This window comes from Adiantum capillus-veneris, chromosome 3 (assembly GCF_014529385.1).
Source record: "Adiantum capillus-veneris isolate H3 chromosome 3, ASM1452938v2, whole genome shotgun sequence".
In the NCBI taxonomy this organism is placed as follows: domain Eukaryota; kingdom Viridiplantae; phylum Streptophyta; class Polypodiopsida; order Polypodiales; family Pteridaceae; genus Adiantum; species Adiantum capillus-veneris.
In genome coordinates, this window is record NC_140933.1 from 18280549 (window position 1) to 18298085 (window position 17537).

The 17537-nt window shown below is 44.6% G+C and overlaps 1 protein-coding gene across 2 annotated transcripts in view; it reads left to right on the forward strand.

Annotated features, from left to right (window-relative positions):
• Positions 1-17537, forward strand: part of LOC147460553 (uncharacterized) — an 83955-nt gene that overhangs the window by 12536 nt on the left and 53882 nt on the right. The window lies entirely within an intron of this gene.

The window sequence follows — 17537 nt, forward strand, 5'->3', positions numbered from 1 at the left end:
TCAAGGCACTTGAAATTGGCCATACGCACCCTGAAAACTTGGTTGAACACCCATGTTCCTGGACACCCATGTTCCTGTACATAGGGTTAACCATGCCTGTTTGCATTGTCCCGAACACATTCCTGACATATAACCTATGGAAGGTCCAACCATAGCTTGAAACACTAAACCACCTCCAAAATAACGAGGATATGAAGCAGGTAACAGGAGGGTCTGACGCATAGCTTGTTCATTTCTCCCTTGACCATTCACAAATGGTTCCTGTCCAGCTAAAGCAAATTGCTTGGGATTAATGGACACCGCTGGTTGCTCAATCACAATGGAATTCCCTCGAGCATCACGAGTCCTCTGTGCATTGGAAATCTCCTTGTCCTGCAACGGCTCAGTCATGCCCTGTGTAAGAGCCTGAAAACCTTGTATCGGAGCTTGAAATTCTGTGTAGGAGCCTATAAGAACTCCTGCATCCTTGGGTTGTTAGCGAACTGCAGCTACGCAGTTGAGCTCTGAACAACCTCTCCCCTTCTTGAAGAGTTGAAGGAACTTTTTCTGTGCCACGTGAGGAAGATCCCTTTTCAGGTACTTCGTCTCTCTTCTTTGCCATAATGACAAGCTCCGTGTTGCTTTCACCCACAACAATCCACGTTGCACTTTTTGAAGAAAAAGTGACTATCCCGTCGATGGAAACCATATAACCGGCTTGTACACAGGCCTATACACAGTAGGGGGCGGGGAAGGAAAGAGAGCACAGATGCGTCTAGCGACTAGAATGTCACTGCGCACACGAGGCCGACACCCTGTAGGCCCCAAAGACTGGCGCCCCTTTCGGTATTTCTTATTCAATTGAAAATAGACAATTCGCACTCTCACAAAGCTGTTCAAATATGGCGAGGGCTGAAAACGCAGGTTTCTGACCTGATTTTGGCAGCATAACGGCGCCAGAACCTCTGTAGGCCAAAAGTACCTGTTTAGGACAGATTCCCTCACAATGTAGAAGCTTTATGGTGAGCTGTAATAGAAATTCAACGTGCTGTAATTTCCTGTTTTGCCTCTGCCAGGTGCCCAAAGCTGTGTCTAAGCATGCCAAGGCCTTCCCGAGGTTCCCCGGGTGCTCCATTGCAGTTTAGGTGAGAAACCCTAAACCTGCAGAAAAACACAGCAGGCTGTAATTCTATGTTTTGGATCGTTTTTAGCGGAGCGAACATGTCTACGCGTGTCCCAAGGGCTCCAGCACGCAATGGGATAGTTCTCCTGAAAATTGGACGAGTTCTCACGCGAGAAACCTCTCCAAATCTGCAATCTTTTGCGATGGAACTTTGCATACCTGTGGTGGATTAGCAATTAGCTAAGCTGGTACTTGTTCAGAAGGCTCTTGCCTTGGCAAACGCGCATAAAACCCTCATGCTGTACATGATCATCTAAGAAGCCCAATTAGTGGGGCATTACTATATGTGCAAAAGGGGAGAGGGATGCGCGAGAGCTGAGACAAAGGAGAAGGAAAGCTTTCCATTAAAGCTGTGAACCTGTACCCACTACTCACACACATACACACACTGTAATTGCACAATGAAGCAAAAAGCCGCCTCTCTCTCTCAAAAAGGGCGTCCCGTCTTGTTGAGGTGTCATGCAGGTGGCTCTGCTATTGCCAAGTGTCCAATTTGCCTCTTTAGTTTAAATTCCTAGTTCCCACCAACTTATAAAGTTGTGAGTGACTTGCCGAGTGGCCCAAATACCTTCTGGCACACACAGGCTTCCATATTCATCAGAATTCAGTGTTAACTGGCCCGACCAATCCCAGACCGACCGACCGACCGACCTACACTCTTGATGTGAGAAGCCTGTTCGGCCTCAGCCGTTTCACACTGGCCATGCAATATCCAATTGCACCTTTTCAAGGGTTCCGGGGAAACAAGTAAAAATAAAATAAATAAAAATATGTAGTACATATTCAAAGAAGGCAATAGGAAAAATACACCTCCCGGTGATAGATACATCGTTTATCTTTTCTTGAATCTGGAAAGGGCCATAATACCTCATGCTAAGCTTAGGAAAAAGACGTTCCTTTCCCCTTCGTTTCTGGGCTCGGCTAACTTGATAAGGTGGCCGGTTCGGTGTTGTACTTCTAGGAATCAAATCGATTGTATGGTCCTCAGGACGAGGTGGAACTCGCCTGGTAGGCCTTCAGAGAAATAATAAGCCTGTGTGTGCATAAATTCTTGTCGCTCCTTATCCAATTCAGACATATTGGTTTGTTGCTTATCATTCAATTCTTTCAAGTAGATCGAGTAAACGAAAAGATTGGATTTCATTAATTTGGAAATGGCCGAAGCCGATGCAAGTGGGACGGACTCGCCCTTCAATTTTACATCAAGTATAATTTTCGTGCCCTTCTCATTCTTCAAAGTAGCTTTCTTGGCCCGATAATCGACCACGGCGTTGTTCTTGTGGTACCAAGGGATTCCTAGGAGGACGTCACACCCTTCCAAAGGCATGGTGTAAAAGTTCCAAAGGCCCTGAATACCCCTGACTATGCAAACGGAGTTTGCCAATGATGGGTGTAATGGAAACATCCTGTCCGGGTGCTGCTAGAACTGCCTCCACCTGTGGCCCCATTCTGTCGGGCGTAATTCCAAGTCTAGCCGCCAATTCAGGTGAAATGAAGTTGGCCTTGGCTCCTTCGTCAAAGAATGAGGGCTTCCTGATCTCGTACTTTGCCCCATGCGTGGCAAAGTTCCGTGCTTTCATTTATGTGATATGGGTCGGTCCTCATACAATCTAGTACTAGTCTTGCTTTCATCTTTCTTTTTTACGCCACGTTCTTCGGCTGCTCTAGAGCTCTCTGGCCCATCTTCTGATTCTCCTCTCTGTGCCTTTTTGGGGCACCTTGCAGAGATGTGTCCTTGTTCTCCACAATCAAAGCACTTCCCTTCCTTGAGTTATTATGATTTCTGTTCCTTGGACAGTCGGGGTCGTGCGTCCTTCTTTTTCTGAAACTTCTTCTTCTGTTATCATTTGTCAAATTCTATCCGGTTCTTGCAGTCAAAACTTGATCAGTGGGGTAAGTCAGGTTACCCGAATTGTCACAAGACGGGCACCACGTGCCAATAGAAAAGAACAAACTGAACAGACTTTTAGCACTTTAATAACAACTGAATTGAAAGAGGGAGACGACATGCAACACGGAGTGGCGGAATTCCACCCCAGAGTGTATTGGCCCCAAAGCTTGGTGCCCCTTTCGGTATTTCTTTATATTGCATCAACACAGTACGAGCTGGTACTTTAAACTCTGCACCTTCTCAGCCAGAGAATGAGCCCTAACCTCATATTTAAAGGCCCTAGGTCCCAAAGTAGTTTACAATAAAAAGCCTTCAAACTCAAAAGCATCTGGTCCAAAAGCAAAGCCAAAAAGTTGCCAGCGTAATATACGGAAATCCGTACAGCCTGCCACGTCATCAACCAGCGCAAAACGCGGAGTTCCGTACAGCTTGCCACATCATCATGCTAGCACAATCTTCGGAAATCTGCCGCAAGTCTCTTTTTTGTGTGTGTCAGAGACTTGCTTTATTTTAATCGTTTATGTCACTTGGGGCCCCATCGGACGGGGTCCCCATAAGTTGGTAGGACTTCTTCTTTTGTTACTTGTTCTTCTTAGGGTTTAGGCCCCTCGGCCGACATTTGCAAGTTGACTCCCTTCTTTAGGGCTTTGACACCTCAGCAGTTTGTGACACGAATTCATAGCAAATCCTTGCTTAGCATGTCCCATTAGTTGTTGTATGGACTCAGACTTCTGCTAAAGGCAGTAATCTCGGATCTCTTTGGGAAGTCCACAACAAAATTTTTCGATTTGTTGCTTGAAAGTGACCGTCTTAAAAGTAGAAAAGCATCCTAGGACCTAAAATCTCTCACAATAAGCATTCAATGTCACAAAATGATGACGCGGCAACCCTGCTTGGACACACACACACACACACACACACACACACACACACACACAGTGACCCTGCGGTAGAAATGCCACGTGGCAGCAGTACGGACCCCCACAAAACGCGTTGGCAGGCTGACGTGGCAAACTGTACGGAATCCTGCTTTTTGCGCTGGCTGATGACATGGCAGCCTGTACGGATTTCGGCAATTTGGGTTGGTGTTTGTTTGGCAATTTGTGAGGGCTAGTTCCTTTTGAGGCAATTTGCTTTTGAGTTTATGGCTTTTGGGGCTCTGCTTTTGGCATCCCTTGTAAGAATAAAAAGGGCCCAAGGGCCTCACTCTTGAGAGCATATGGACGCAGAGTGTGAGAGCCGAGGACTCACGGGAGTTGTACTTTGATCAAGCATTAACATAAAAGAAATACCGAAAGGGGCGTCATTCTTTGTGGCCGATATCTCTGGCACGGAACTACACCGGGCCTTGTCGACCAAATTGAACTATGATTTTAAAGTTGGTAAATATTTTATGTGATTCTCTCGTGTGTCGTGCCGGATTCCTGACTTTGGGATGCCCAAGTTTGTGACAGTGGTATCAAAGAACGGCCGATTACTCTTCTGCCGGAAAATCCGATCCTCTTACCGCGACACACATGGATTCAAACAACGAATCTTGCAAGAATCAAACGAACCCTCTTGATACTTCTGAAACGGGAGGTGGTACTGAGAATTTGAATGGATTAGCAGATCATGAATACGGGCCACCTTAGCCTACGCAGCATCATCTAATGGAGATGCAACATCAACAAGAGGTTGATGAGTGTGCAAAGTAGATGCTCAAATTTGCAAAGGATTCTTAGTATGCCAAATTTTTGATGCAACACCCAGTTGACGAGGTGGAATATTTTAAAGCAGGAAAGTGTTTTGAATGTGGAGAACAAGGACATATCGCTACACGGTGCCCCAAAAAGGCACGAGAATCAGGACGACTGACTGATTGAAAGGACTGCGGGACGAGGCGATACTCGTTCCATAATAAATTTTAGATAGAAAATTATGGATGAATTAGCATTATTTTGCTTTATGAATTTATGAAATAAGAAATTTTTTTGGAAGATGATTTTGAATTTTGAATGAAACTAAGTTTTATGAAAGAACCTGCTATTTGTGAGTAGATAATAGGATTAAGAATGAGATGATGATGGTTTTGGAGCAGTGACAACTCCCGAATGAACCCGATAACGAATCATGAATATTGAATCACGACTGATTCAATGGAACAGTCGTGAGCGCATCAACAGTTCCTGCGGGATGAGATGGCCACTGTAAGGTGCAGCGGAAGTCAATGTTGAACTTTGCTCAAGATGAGTGCTCCGAACTCTGCTCAAGGGTTCCTTTTACTTACGGAAGGGAGAGCCTTCCGTTCCTTTAGTGAGAGAGTGTAAATGATCACAACAAAGTGGTAAACACTGTGAATGAAGGTGCTGAGACTGAGAGATAGACAGAGCAGAATACGACGCCAGAAAAGTTGTCAAACCCTCCTTCAAGGGCCCCTCTCTCGATGGCGAGAGAAGTCTATGCTATTGATTGCACGAATCTCATACAATGGTCTAAATGCAATGGACTTGCCGACGATGTCGACGACGATGAGGACGGCGACAAGACGGGCTGAAATCTGAAAACGCTAAGGGCTGAAATCTGCAAATCTTGTATCTGCTGAATTCTGACTCTATGTCGGTGAGGACGGCGATGACGACGATGCGACGACGACGTGCTGAAAATGCAGTTGCTGAAATCTGCGAATAGTGGGTTGAATCTGCAAACGCTGACTGATCTGATCTTGCGGCGAGGATTTGCTACAAGAAGGTGAGATCTCCGAGGTTTGGGGGCTGCGGTATGGAGTCTGACTGCTGAAAATGCAAAACGCTGATGCTAATGGGGTACTTGTCGCCAGCAATCTGCAAACAGTGATGGTAATTTACGAATGCAAAAACGCTAAGCTGATTTGCTGTCTGTTGCAAAAATGCTAGGGGATCTGCTGTGAATCTGTTAACGCCTGGCTGATCTGCAACTGCAAAACGCTGGGGCTGATCTTCAATGGCTGAAAAATGCTGGCCTTTCTTGATGGCTGAAAATGCTAAGTTGTTCCGCAGTGGGTCTTGCTGAGAAGGTGCATTGCCAGACAATTGGGTCTCTGCTGCCTCTTCTGCCAGAAAGTGCTAGTGCTAGTTTTCTTATATAGTAGCTTGGCCAATGTGCCGTACCCAGTTTCCCAACAAAGTCACTTATTAATAATAGGTGAAACATGGCTAAAATGGGGAAAATAGGTTCTGTGCACTGTAAAATGCTCCTGATGGATTCTGATGGTAATGCTGATGATCATGCTGTGTGCAACCAGAGGATATGCATCTACTCTAAGTGCCTGGACATTCACGGCTTGCGAACAGACTCACAAAGGTGCCAGAACACTTCCTAAGCTGACTTGAACCCTAGACATGAAGTAGCTTGTCCACGTACACATAGGGTTAGATGTGCACGTGACATCCCCTCCTTTTTAAAGTGAGGTATTGGTACCGAACTGTATGGCGTCGAGGGAGATCACCAACAATGTCCGGAATCTTGGAAAAGACTCTTCAACGGCCCACTCTGATGCGTGGGTCGGGCGATACTTGAACTTCATAAAGGTCTGCAACGCTTGCTTCTTTGGGCCGCGCCGAAAGCGACAGAAAGTCATCTGTGGCTGCGTCAAAGCTCCAACTTCGGCCATAGTCATGGATCTACCTTCTTCAAGAATCTCCGAGGAGGAAGAAAATTCATGAAACCACTTCCAACACAAAAACATGAACATACCCATTCCATGTAGAGTGATTGGAAAAAGACTATTCTTTCGAAAAAACTGTGCAATCAATGCAGATGAACAAAGTGACGGAGTGCCAAACAGTTCATTAAACACACGCAAACCATGAGATCGAATCTTGACTTTTTGATCTAAATCTATCAACTGTGGCAAATCACAATGGAAATGCCGATGCTTGATGCTCAATCCGTCTTGTGCTCTTTTTGATACCGTGTCATGCCAAGGAAGAGACATGGAATGTGAATTCCTTGAATGTAAACATTTCTTCCTTTCAAGAGAGTCCCGCATACATCCGTGCTCATTCATCTGTGAATCATGTGCAACGTACAATATGGCATGCGTGTGGAAAGAGAACACATAAAGACGGTGACGAAAATACAGGAAACCGTCAAGAATGAAACACTCGAACAATGCGTACTGACTAATCCTGAGTAAACATAATACTTCTTGTGGGGGTTCTTTGGACCTTGACTCGAGAGCCAAGATCGGTTCTTCGTGATTGATCGAATCTACAATGAGGTTAGCTTCACTAGAACAAGCATCAACTAAACCATCATCCTTGTGAACAATCACATATTTATCTTGCAAATCATCATCCTTGTGAATAATCACATCTTTATCATGCAAATCATGTGTGTTGTGCTTTGGAGAAGACAAGACCGAGAGAGTCTCCTTCTCCTGATTCTTTTCAATCTTCGCCTGCACATTCGAAATGAAAGATGAAGAATGAACAACTTGCTCCCCACGAATGACAATGGGAGAGTCACTCTTGGCATTCAAAGTGAAAGTATTGGCTGCCCAATTAATGAGAAGGTTATGCTCACGAAACCATCGAATGCCTAAAAGCATCACATCCTGAAAGAGGAGATACTACAAATTTTTTGAGGAAGGACGCTTGTTGAATAGTGAACAACACATCAAGGCACTCTCCTGTATGAGAGAGTCCATACCAAGAGCAAAGCCCGACACCTCGAAAGGAGATGTCTTGCGAACCTCCAAGCGGGCTCTTTCGACAAGAGAGGGACTAATCACATCATGCATATTACCAGAATCAAACAAGACCACCATGTGTTGACCATTCACATGACCGTAACACTTCATGAGAGAGTCATCAATGGGAGGATCATGAGAAACTTGGGACACACTCGTGTTCTCATTTATGGCATTAACAGAGGATGTGGGTTCTTTAGATTCGCTAGATTCAATCTTAGGACATGTTCTTTTTATGTGACCCTTGACGTGACAATAATAACATCGATCTTCCTTAGAATAAATGCTTTGTTCTTCTGACATGATGTATCCTTCTAATATTCCTTGTGCTGCTTTTCATCTAAAGTGAGCTTAGGTTTAGCAATCGTGTTAGCTTTACCCTTAGATTCTTTGTGTGAGTTCTTTTCCGAGAGACTATTGGAAGATTGGTTAGAAGAGTCACCATTCTTACCATTCTTACCGTTCTTACCATTCTGACGGTTCTGAGAAGTCTGAGAGGTACTTTGAGACGACTTGTTCTCCTTAGGCTTTCCCTTGTTGTGCTTCATCTCTTGAGAGAGAGCAATTGCTACCGCCTTGTTGAGATCCACGGGGTCGAAGACTTCTACATCAAACTTGATATATTTGTCTAACCCAAAAACGAAAGCCTCTTTGCGCTCTTTATCCGATTTGCGTAATTGGGTACCAAGCTGCAAAACACGGTTAGAAAAAGACATGATTGGCATACCCTTTTGCTTGAGATTGGGCCAATCTTCTTTCAACCGCGCTAGGTACTGAGGAGGCATATTCCGCGCCTTGAGCTTGTCTTGGAAGTCGGCTCAATTGAAGGAAAGGTGCACGTCTTTGTCGGCTTCCTCTAGGTGCGCGGTCAACTGTGCCTCTTGCCATGCGTGGTACCAATTAATGGCATCACCGGCAAGGTACATGGCTGCCGGCAAAACCTTGCTATTCCCCATCTTCTTAGTTGTCGCAAAATAAGCATTAAATTGATGCAACCAAGAATGAATAACACTAGCATCCATCTTATTGTCCGTACAGTCACCGAGTGCAAAATCTGGAAAGTCTGTATGTAAGGTGCAGCGGAATGAATGTTTGAACTTTGCTCAAGATGAGTGCTCCGAACTGTGCTCAAGGGTTCCTTTTACTTACGGAAGGGAGAGCCTTCCGTTCCTTTAGTGAGAGAGTACAATGGACACAAACAAAGTGATTGGACACTGTGCGTGAAGGTACATGAGACCGAGAGATAGAGAGAGAAGAGAATACGACACCAGAGACGTTGTAAAACCCTCCTCCGAAGGCCCCACTCTCTATGGCGAGAGTGGTCTACTTATGATTGCACCAATCTCTAAAATGCTTGGACTTGCCGACGATGAGGACGACGACGAGACATGCTGAAATCTGCAAATCTTTTATCTGTTGAATTTTGACTCTATGTCGGTGACGATGTTGATGACGACGGTACGACGATGACGCGCTGAAAACACAGATGCTGAAATCTGCGTTTTCCGGGCTGAAACTGTAAACCTTGCGGAAACTGACCATGCGGCGAGGAAGTGCTGTGGGAAGGTGAGATCTGCGACGTTCGGGACTTTATCTGCGGGTGCCAACTGCTGAAAACTGAAAACGCTGATGTTGTTCCTTGATGTTCCGTCACGGTAAATCTGCAAAACGCCGGGGCTGATCTGCAAACCAAAAACGCTAGGGCTGAAATTTTGCTGCTGTCGCCGGTCGCTAGGCTGATCTGAGGTTCTTCTGTCGCCGGAATCTGCAATTGCAAATCGCTGGCTGATCTGGTGTTGAAAACGCTAGGTATTGGCTCTGCTCCAAAAACGCTAGGTCTCTTAGGGGGGGTTTTACTGAGAAGGTGCCTGTTGAGCGATGGAGCTCCTGCTGCCTCTTTTGCCAAGAAAGTGCTAGCTCTGGTTTGCTTATATACAAACTTAGCAAAATTGCCCTACCTACTTTCCAACAAAAGTCACTTAAAAATAATAAGTGAAAAATGTCAAAAATAGGGAAAATAGCTCTATGCACTGTAAAAATGCTACTGATGGGATCTGACTAGAATCTGATGGTCATGCTGTGTGCAACCAGAGGATATGCATCTAATCAAAGTGTCTGGACATGCACAGTCTGCGAATAGACTTGACTGAGCTGAACCCTGATCATGCTGTAGCTTGTCCACGGACACATAGGGTTGGATGTGACACATAGGGTTGGAGACTGGACAAGCCCTTCTTTCTTGGGATTCCTGTCACTCTACAAAAACACGATTAGGAATCGACACGCTCAAGCAAACTTGGGTTCGTGCGACCGCAATAAGCAAAAAAAATTCTTGTGATTCTTTCCTTGAGTGATACAGAACACTGCGAAAGCTCTGTTACCAATGTAAGGTGCAACGGAATGAATGTTTGAACTTTGCTCAAGAAGAGTGCTCCGAACTGTGCTCAAGGGTTCCTTATACTTACGGAAGGGGGAGCCTTCCGTTCCTTTAGTGAGAGAGTGCAATGGACACAAACAAAGTGAATGGACACTATGCGTGAAGGTACATGAGACTGAGAGATAGAGAGAGAAGAGAATACGACACTAGAGACGTTGTAAAACCCTCCTCCGAAGGCCCCACTCTCTATGGCGAGAGTTGTCTACTTATGATTGCACAAATATCTACAATGGTTGGACTTGCCGACGATGTCGACGACTATGAGGACGACGACTAGACGGGCTGAAATCTAATGGCTGAAATCTGCAAATCTTTTATCTGTTGAATTCTGACTCTATGTCGGTGACGATGTCGACGACGATAGTACGACGACAACGCGCTGAAAATGCAGATGCTGAAATCTGCGTTTTCCGGGCTGAAACTGTAAACCTTGCAGAAATTGACCGTGCGGCGAGGAACTGCTGCGGGAAGGTGAGATTTGTGAGGTTCGGGACTTTATCTGCAGGTGCTAACTGCTGAAAACTGAAAACTGAAAACACTGATGTTTCTTGATGTTGTGTCGTGGTAAATCTGCAAAACGCCGGGGCTGATCTGTAAACCAAAAACGCTAGGGCTGAAATTCTGCTGCTGTCGCCGGTTGCTCTGCAAAATGCAAAACGCTAGGCTGATCTGTGGTTCTGCTGTTGCCGGAATTTGCAATTGCAAATCGCTGGCTGATCTGGTGTTGAAAAAGCTAGGTATTGGCTCTGCTCCAAAAACGCTAGGTCTCTTAGGGGGGGTTTTTCTGAGAAGGTGCCTGTTGAGAGATGGAGCTCCTGCTGCCTCTTCTGCCAAAAAGTGCTAGCTCTGGTTTGCTTATATACAAACTTAGCAAAATTGCCCTACCTACTTTTGAACAAAAGTCACTTAAAAATAATAAGTGAAAAATGTCAAAAATAGGGAAAATAGCTCTATGCACTGTAAAAATGCTACGGATGGGATCTGACTGGAATCTGATGGTCATGCTGTGTGTAACCTGAGGATATGCATCTAATCAAAGTGTCTGGACATGCACGATCTACGAACAAACTCACAAAAGTGCCATATCACTTCGTATTCTAGACTGACTTGACTGAACCGAACCCTGATCATGCTGTAGCTTGTCCACAGACACATAGGGTTGGATGTGTCATGTGACATTGTACAGCCAGCCCGCCAACTTCTTTTAACTTTTGCTAGTGTCCCGAGGGCCCTGTCGGCAGGTGCCCGCACTTATTAGTGGTCTTTTGTCCGTTAGGCATGCCACGTCATTAGTTTGTGACAGAGCCTAAACTCTTTTTGGATGGTTTTGTTATTTTTTGTGGATGGCAAAGAGACTTTTCATGTTAATATTTCTCTCAAGTCTTGCATCGAGTTTTAAATGTACTTTAATCTTTACACATTTAAATTTTCAATGAGATTATGTGAAAAACTAGATTTTCAATCGGGTCACCCATGCTTAATATTTATAAGAAAATATATTAAAACAACGTATATTAGTTTTATATGTGGAAAATACGTCTAGTACGTGTATTACACGGCTCGTATTATACGTCCCGTCCTATGCCATGGCTGCAATAATTAATCTATGGTTGTTTTGTGGTTCGGGTCTTTTACAATACATACCACCTGCGGGTGTCAGTGGCCAATTCACTCTCTCAAGATATCCAAGATAGACACTTGACAATAACAATGATGGTAACCAAAGCTGTTAATCGTTTGGAGTAGACAAACGAGAACCTGAAAGAACACTTTCCAACAGAGAAGTAGTTGAAGGGTAAGAGGTGGCGTTCTTTTTCAGAGAATATTGGCCCCAAAACGCATACTCTCATAGAAACCTGCTACCATAATTGCTGAGTTAAGAATTGCTATTATACTATTAGCCTCACTCTTTGCATTGCTTGCAACATGGTTGTTAACAACTTTATACTTGCTATTGGGCTTAGTAACATGACAACCTAGTGGCCAATCACATGACTTAAACGCTAGTGAGTTCTTTAATAATTTCCGTCATGACAAATCCTTTTTCATATGTTCTAGAATGTTACAAGGAAAACACCTACCACCTTCTTTATTTTCTCATTAGCTAGCTTCCCTATGTGACATGATGTGGTGGAGCAGTGGATGCAGCATCTCATAGGACCGTAAAGCAAGGAACCTAAGTCGGAGTCCAGTGCGCCAAAAAATGCGGTGGTATTTCCATTGCAATTTGCACAACGTGGGTGATATGTGGTAGCATATGGATTGAGGGTGATGTGGTTGTTTTTAAACGTTGGAGAGCTTTTTGGGCTCAAGTTATTGAAAGTAGACTACTCTGTGGCCTTTAAAATAGCCAATGACTTTTAAGTTGCTTTTAACAGGCAAGTGTCTATAAAATCTAGGGTAGGGTCCCAGTTCTAAAACAATGCATGGTCGCATAAACTCTTGTAAATTTGAGAACTTAATGAATAAAGAAATACCTGTTAGAGTTATGGCACATCTTTGGATTCGTCCAATCCGTCCCAGTTTCTCCCAGGGACAGGTGTTAGGGAGTGAGGGCTGGTTTGTGGTCATGCCCGGCGAGTATGAGGTTGTTTTCTCATGTCGGGTGTGTTTAGCCATGCTTGGCTCGGGTTTTTGGCTTGGTTCCATGGCCATTAGCCTTGCCAGATTTTTCCCATAGCCTTGTTGGGCTCCTGGTGCTTTTTTTGGGGCAGCCCTAGGGTGGGTGATGGGTACGGAGTAGATCAGCTGAGCGTTTTTTTAGCCCCGGTGTTTTTCCCTCCCAGCAGTAGGGCAACACCACAGTCAGGCAGATGGGCAGCAGGGATACTCCCAAAGAAGTTTAGTGTTCCTGCTGCCCCGTACTTATTAGCCTCTCCCACCTTGAGTCCATTGCGCATCGGACGTGCTCCCGTCTTCATCGCTATGTCTCGGATACCCTTAAGGCATAATGTAAGATGCAGCGGAATGAATGTTTGCGCTTTGCTCAAGATGAGTGCTCCGAGCTGTGCTCAAGGTTCCTTTTGTTCTTATGGAAGGGAGAGCCTTCCGTTCTTAATAAGAGAGTGCTATGATCACAAACAAAGTGAATGGGACATTGTACGTGCAAGTGAATGAGACTGAGAGATAGAGAGAGAAGAGAGATACGACACCAGAGACGTTGTAAAACCCTCCTCCGAAGGCCCCACGAGAGTGGTCTACTATGATTGCACAATCTGGTACAAATGGGATGCATGAGACTGATGCAAGTCTAGGCTATGTCGGCGATGACGACGGCGACGGCGACCTAAGGGCTGAAATCTGCAGTCTTTTATCTGCTGTCCAAAAACTCTATGGGCTGAAATCTGGCCTGTTTGAAAACGCTTGGGAAAACGCTGGTTAGTGTTGTCTTTAAGGCTGGAAAAGTGCGTCTACTGTAGGGCTGAAAACCGATGATCTTTGGGCTGAATCTGCTACTCTTTTAGGGCTGAATTTGCAGGTTTTCTTATGGCTGAAAATCGCGGCATGCTGAAAAACAAAAACGCTAGGGGATCTGATGCACAAACACTATCTTGCTGGTTCTTCTGGCGATAATCTCTTGATGAGAAAAATGCAAGGGAGAGAGACTACTTGGCGATGGTGCTTGATGCAAAAACGCCAAGGCTGGGATCTGACTTGGAGGGAATCCACCAAGGTTCTGCTGAGAAATTGCCTGCTGGGCTTGGCTCTTGTTGCCTCTTCTGCCATTTAGTGCTAACTTTGGTTTTCTTATATATTTTCTTACCCAAACTGCCCTACCTACTTTTGTTGGGAAGTCACTTAAATTAATAAGTGAAAAATGTCAAAAATAGGGAAAATAGGCTAAAATCACTGGAAAATTCCCTTGAGTAATTCTGATGGGAATGCTTATGATCATGCTGTGTCAACCAGAGGATACACATCTACACTAAGTGACTGGGCATGCACGGTCTACGAATAGACTTACAAAAGTGCGAGATCACTTCTAATCTAGACTGAGTGGACTGAACTGAACCCTGATCATGCTGTAGCTTGTCCACGAACACATAGGGTTGGATGTGTCACGTGACATCCCCTCCTTTTCAAAGTGAGATACTGGTACTGAACTGTATGGCGTCGAGGGAGATCGCCAATAGCATCCGGAATCTTGGAAGGGACTCTTCTTCGGCCCACTCTAATGTGTGGGTGGTGCGGTACTTGAACTTCATAAAGGTTTGCAACGCTTGCTTCTTTGGGCCGCGCTGAAAGCGATACAAAGTCTTCTGTGGCTCCTTCGATGCTTCAACTTCGTCGAGAGTCATGCTTCTTTCTTCTTCAAGAATCTCCACGGCTGAAAATTCCTGAAATTACTTCCAACACAAAAACATGAACATACCTATTCCATATAAAGTGAATGGAAAAATCTTGTCTTCTCTAAAGACTGTGTATGCAATGTAGATGAACATAGAGACGGAGTGCCAAACCGTTCACCACACACACGGAAACAATGAGATCAAATAGTGTCTTTCTGATCTAAATCAATCAAATGTGGGAAAACACAATGGAAATGCCTATGCTTGATGCTCAATCTTTCTTGTGCTCTTTCTACGAATGTGTCATGCCAAGGAAGAGACATGGAATGTGACTTCCTTACATACATACTTTTCAGCTTTTCATGAAAAATCCGCATACATTTGTGCTCATTCATGAGTGAAATGTGCTCAACGTACAATATGTCATGCCTAGGAAAAGGGATCATATAAAGATGCTGACTAAAATACAGGAAACGATCATGAATGAAACACTCGATCAATGCGTGCGTATCAATCATGCGAACACATAGTACTTCCTGTGAGGGTTCTTTGGACCTAGGCTCGAGAGCCAAGATCGCTTCCTCCTGAATGATCGAATCGTACTGTGGGGGTTCTTTGGACCTCGACTCGAAAGCCAAGATCGGTTCTTCGTGATTGATCGAATCTACTACAAGGTTAGCTTCGCTAGAAAAAGCATCCACTAACACATCATCCTTGTGAACAATCACATCATCTTTATGCAACTCATCATGCTTGTGAGAAATCACATCTTGATCATGCAAATCATCATGCTCGTGAGAAATCACATCTTGATCATGCAAATCATCATGCTTGTCATTGGCATCCAAATCATCATGCTTAGCAATATCATTCAAATCATCATGCTTATCTTTGTCATCTAAATCATCATGCTTGTCATTCAAATCATCATGCTTATCACATACATGCAAATCTTGTGTGTCATGCTTTGGAGAAGAAGAGACTGAGAGAGTCTCCTTTTCCCGAATCTCTTGCAGCTGTGCCTGAGCTTGAGAAACGAGTTGCAGGAACTCTTTCATGTGTTGGTCGCTCATTCCTTTGACGGTGGCTGCAATTCTTTCTTAGGTGTCTGCGGTCCATTTCTGCTTTTCTTTCTGCTCTTCTTTCTGCGTCTCTCTTTTCGCGTTCTAAAGTCCTTTTCATAAACATCTGGTCCAACTCCTCCATAGGAGTTAGTTCAATCTTTGTCGTAGATGGGGAAGGGTTAGAAAAACCTCCTGGTGGGGAAAATTCTTCTTCGCCTCTCTCATGCTCATCACCTCCAAGCGAAGTATCCATTCCGCTTCGAGTGATGACCATTCTGAAGTCGTGGGTTCTTGTGGTCTTGGGTTCTGAAGTTCACGAGGAACTTGGGTTCTTGCGGGTCTTGAGGTTCTTGAGGTTCTTGAGATTTTCTTTCGCTTGCAAACTGCATTTGAGAACGATCTTCTCTTCACCCGAGTTCTACTCTTTTCGGCGGGTGCACCCCTTGGTCTCCTTGCGCTCACACCAAGGTTGCTTTTTCCCACCTCACGTCGATTGGCCGGCTGCTAAGTGCACGGTCCACTCTCAATGAGTGAAAAGAGGCACAAGGGGAGGCTGGACAAGCCCTTCTTTCCTGGGATTCCTGTCACTCTTCAAAAACACGATTAGGAATCGACACGCCCAAGCGAACTTGGGTTCGTGCGATTGCAACAAGCAAAAAAAATTCTTGTGATTCTTGTGGTTCTTCCCTTGAGTGATACAGAACACTGCCAAAGTTCTGATACCAATGTTAGGTGTAGTGGAATGAATGTTTGCGCTTTGCTCAAGATGAGTGCTCTGAACTGTGCTCAAGGTTCCTTTTGTTCTTATGGAAGGGAGAGTCTTCCGTTCTTAATAAGAGAGTGCTATGATCACAAACAAAGTGAATGGACACTGTACGTGCAAGTGAATGAGACTGAGAGATAGAGAGAGAAGAGAGATACGACACCAGAGACGTTGTAAAACCCTCCTTCGAAGGCCCCACTCTTGTCGGCGAGAGTGGTCTACTATGATTGCACAATCTGGTACAAATGGGATGCATGAGATTGATGCAAGTCTAGACTATGTTGGCGATGACGACGACGACAGCGACCTAAGGGCTGAAATCTGCAATCTTTTATCTGCTGTCCAAAAACTCTATGGGCTGAAATCTGGCCTGTTTGAAAACGCTTGGGAAAATGCTGGTTCCTGCTGTCTTTAAGGCTGGAAAAGTGCGTCTACTGTAGGGTTGAAAACCGATGATCTTTGGGCTGAATCTGCTGCTCTTTTAGGGCTGAATTTGTAGGTTTTCTTATGGCTGAAAATCGCTGCATGCTGAAAAACAAAAATGCCAGGGGATCTGATGCACAAACGCTATCTTGTTGGTTCTTTTGGCGATAATCTCTTGATGAGAAAAACGCTAGGGAGAGAGACTGCTTGGCGATGGTGCTTGATGCAAAAACGCCAAGGCTGGGATCTGACTTGGAGGGAATCCACCAAGGTTCTGCTGAGAAGTTGTCTGCTGAGCTTAGCTCCTGTTGCCTCTTCTGCCATTTAGTGCTAACTTTGGTTTGCTTATATATTTTCTTACCCAAATTGCCCTACCTACTTTTGTTGGGAAGTCACTTAAATTAATAAGTGAAAAATGTCAAAAATAGGGAAAATAGGCTAAAATCACTGGAAAATTCCCCTGACTGATTCTGATGGGAATGCTTATGAGCATGTTGTGTGCAACCAGAGGATATGCATCTACACTAAGTGACTGGGCATGCACGGTCTACGAATAGACTCACAAAAGTGCCAGATCGCTTCTAATCTAGACTGACTGGACTGAACTGAACCCTGATTATGCGGTAGCTTGTCCACGGACACATAGGGTTGGATGTGTCATGTGACACATAATCTCTTCATCATGAACAAAGATCGGCATAGGATACACGAAGATTTAGATCTTGTGTACCAAGACCTACTTTTCTTGTATAAGGATACAAAAGGATTTGGAGAAAGGATCCCTAACCCTCTTTCGC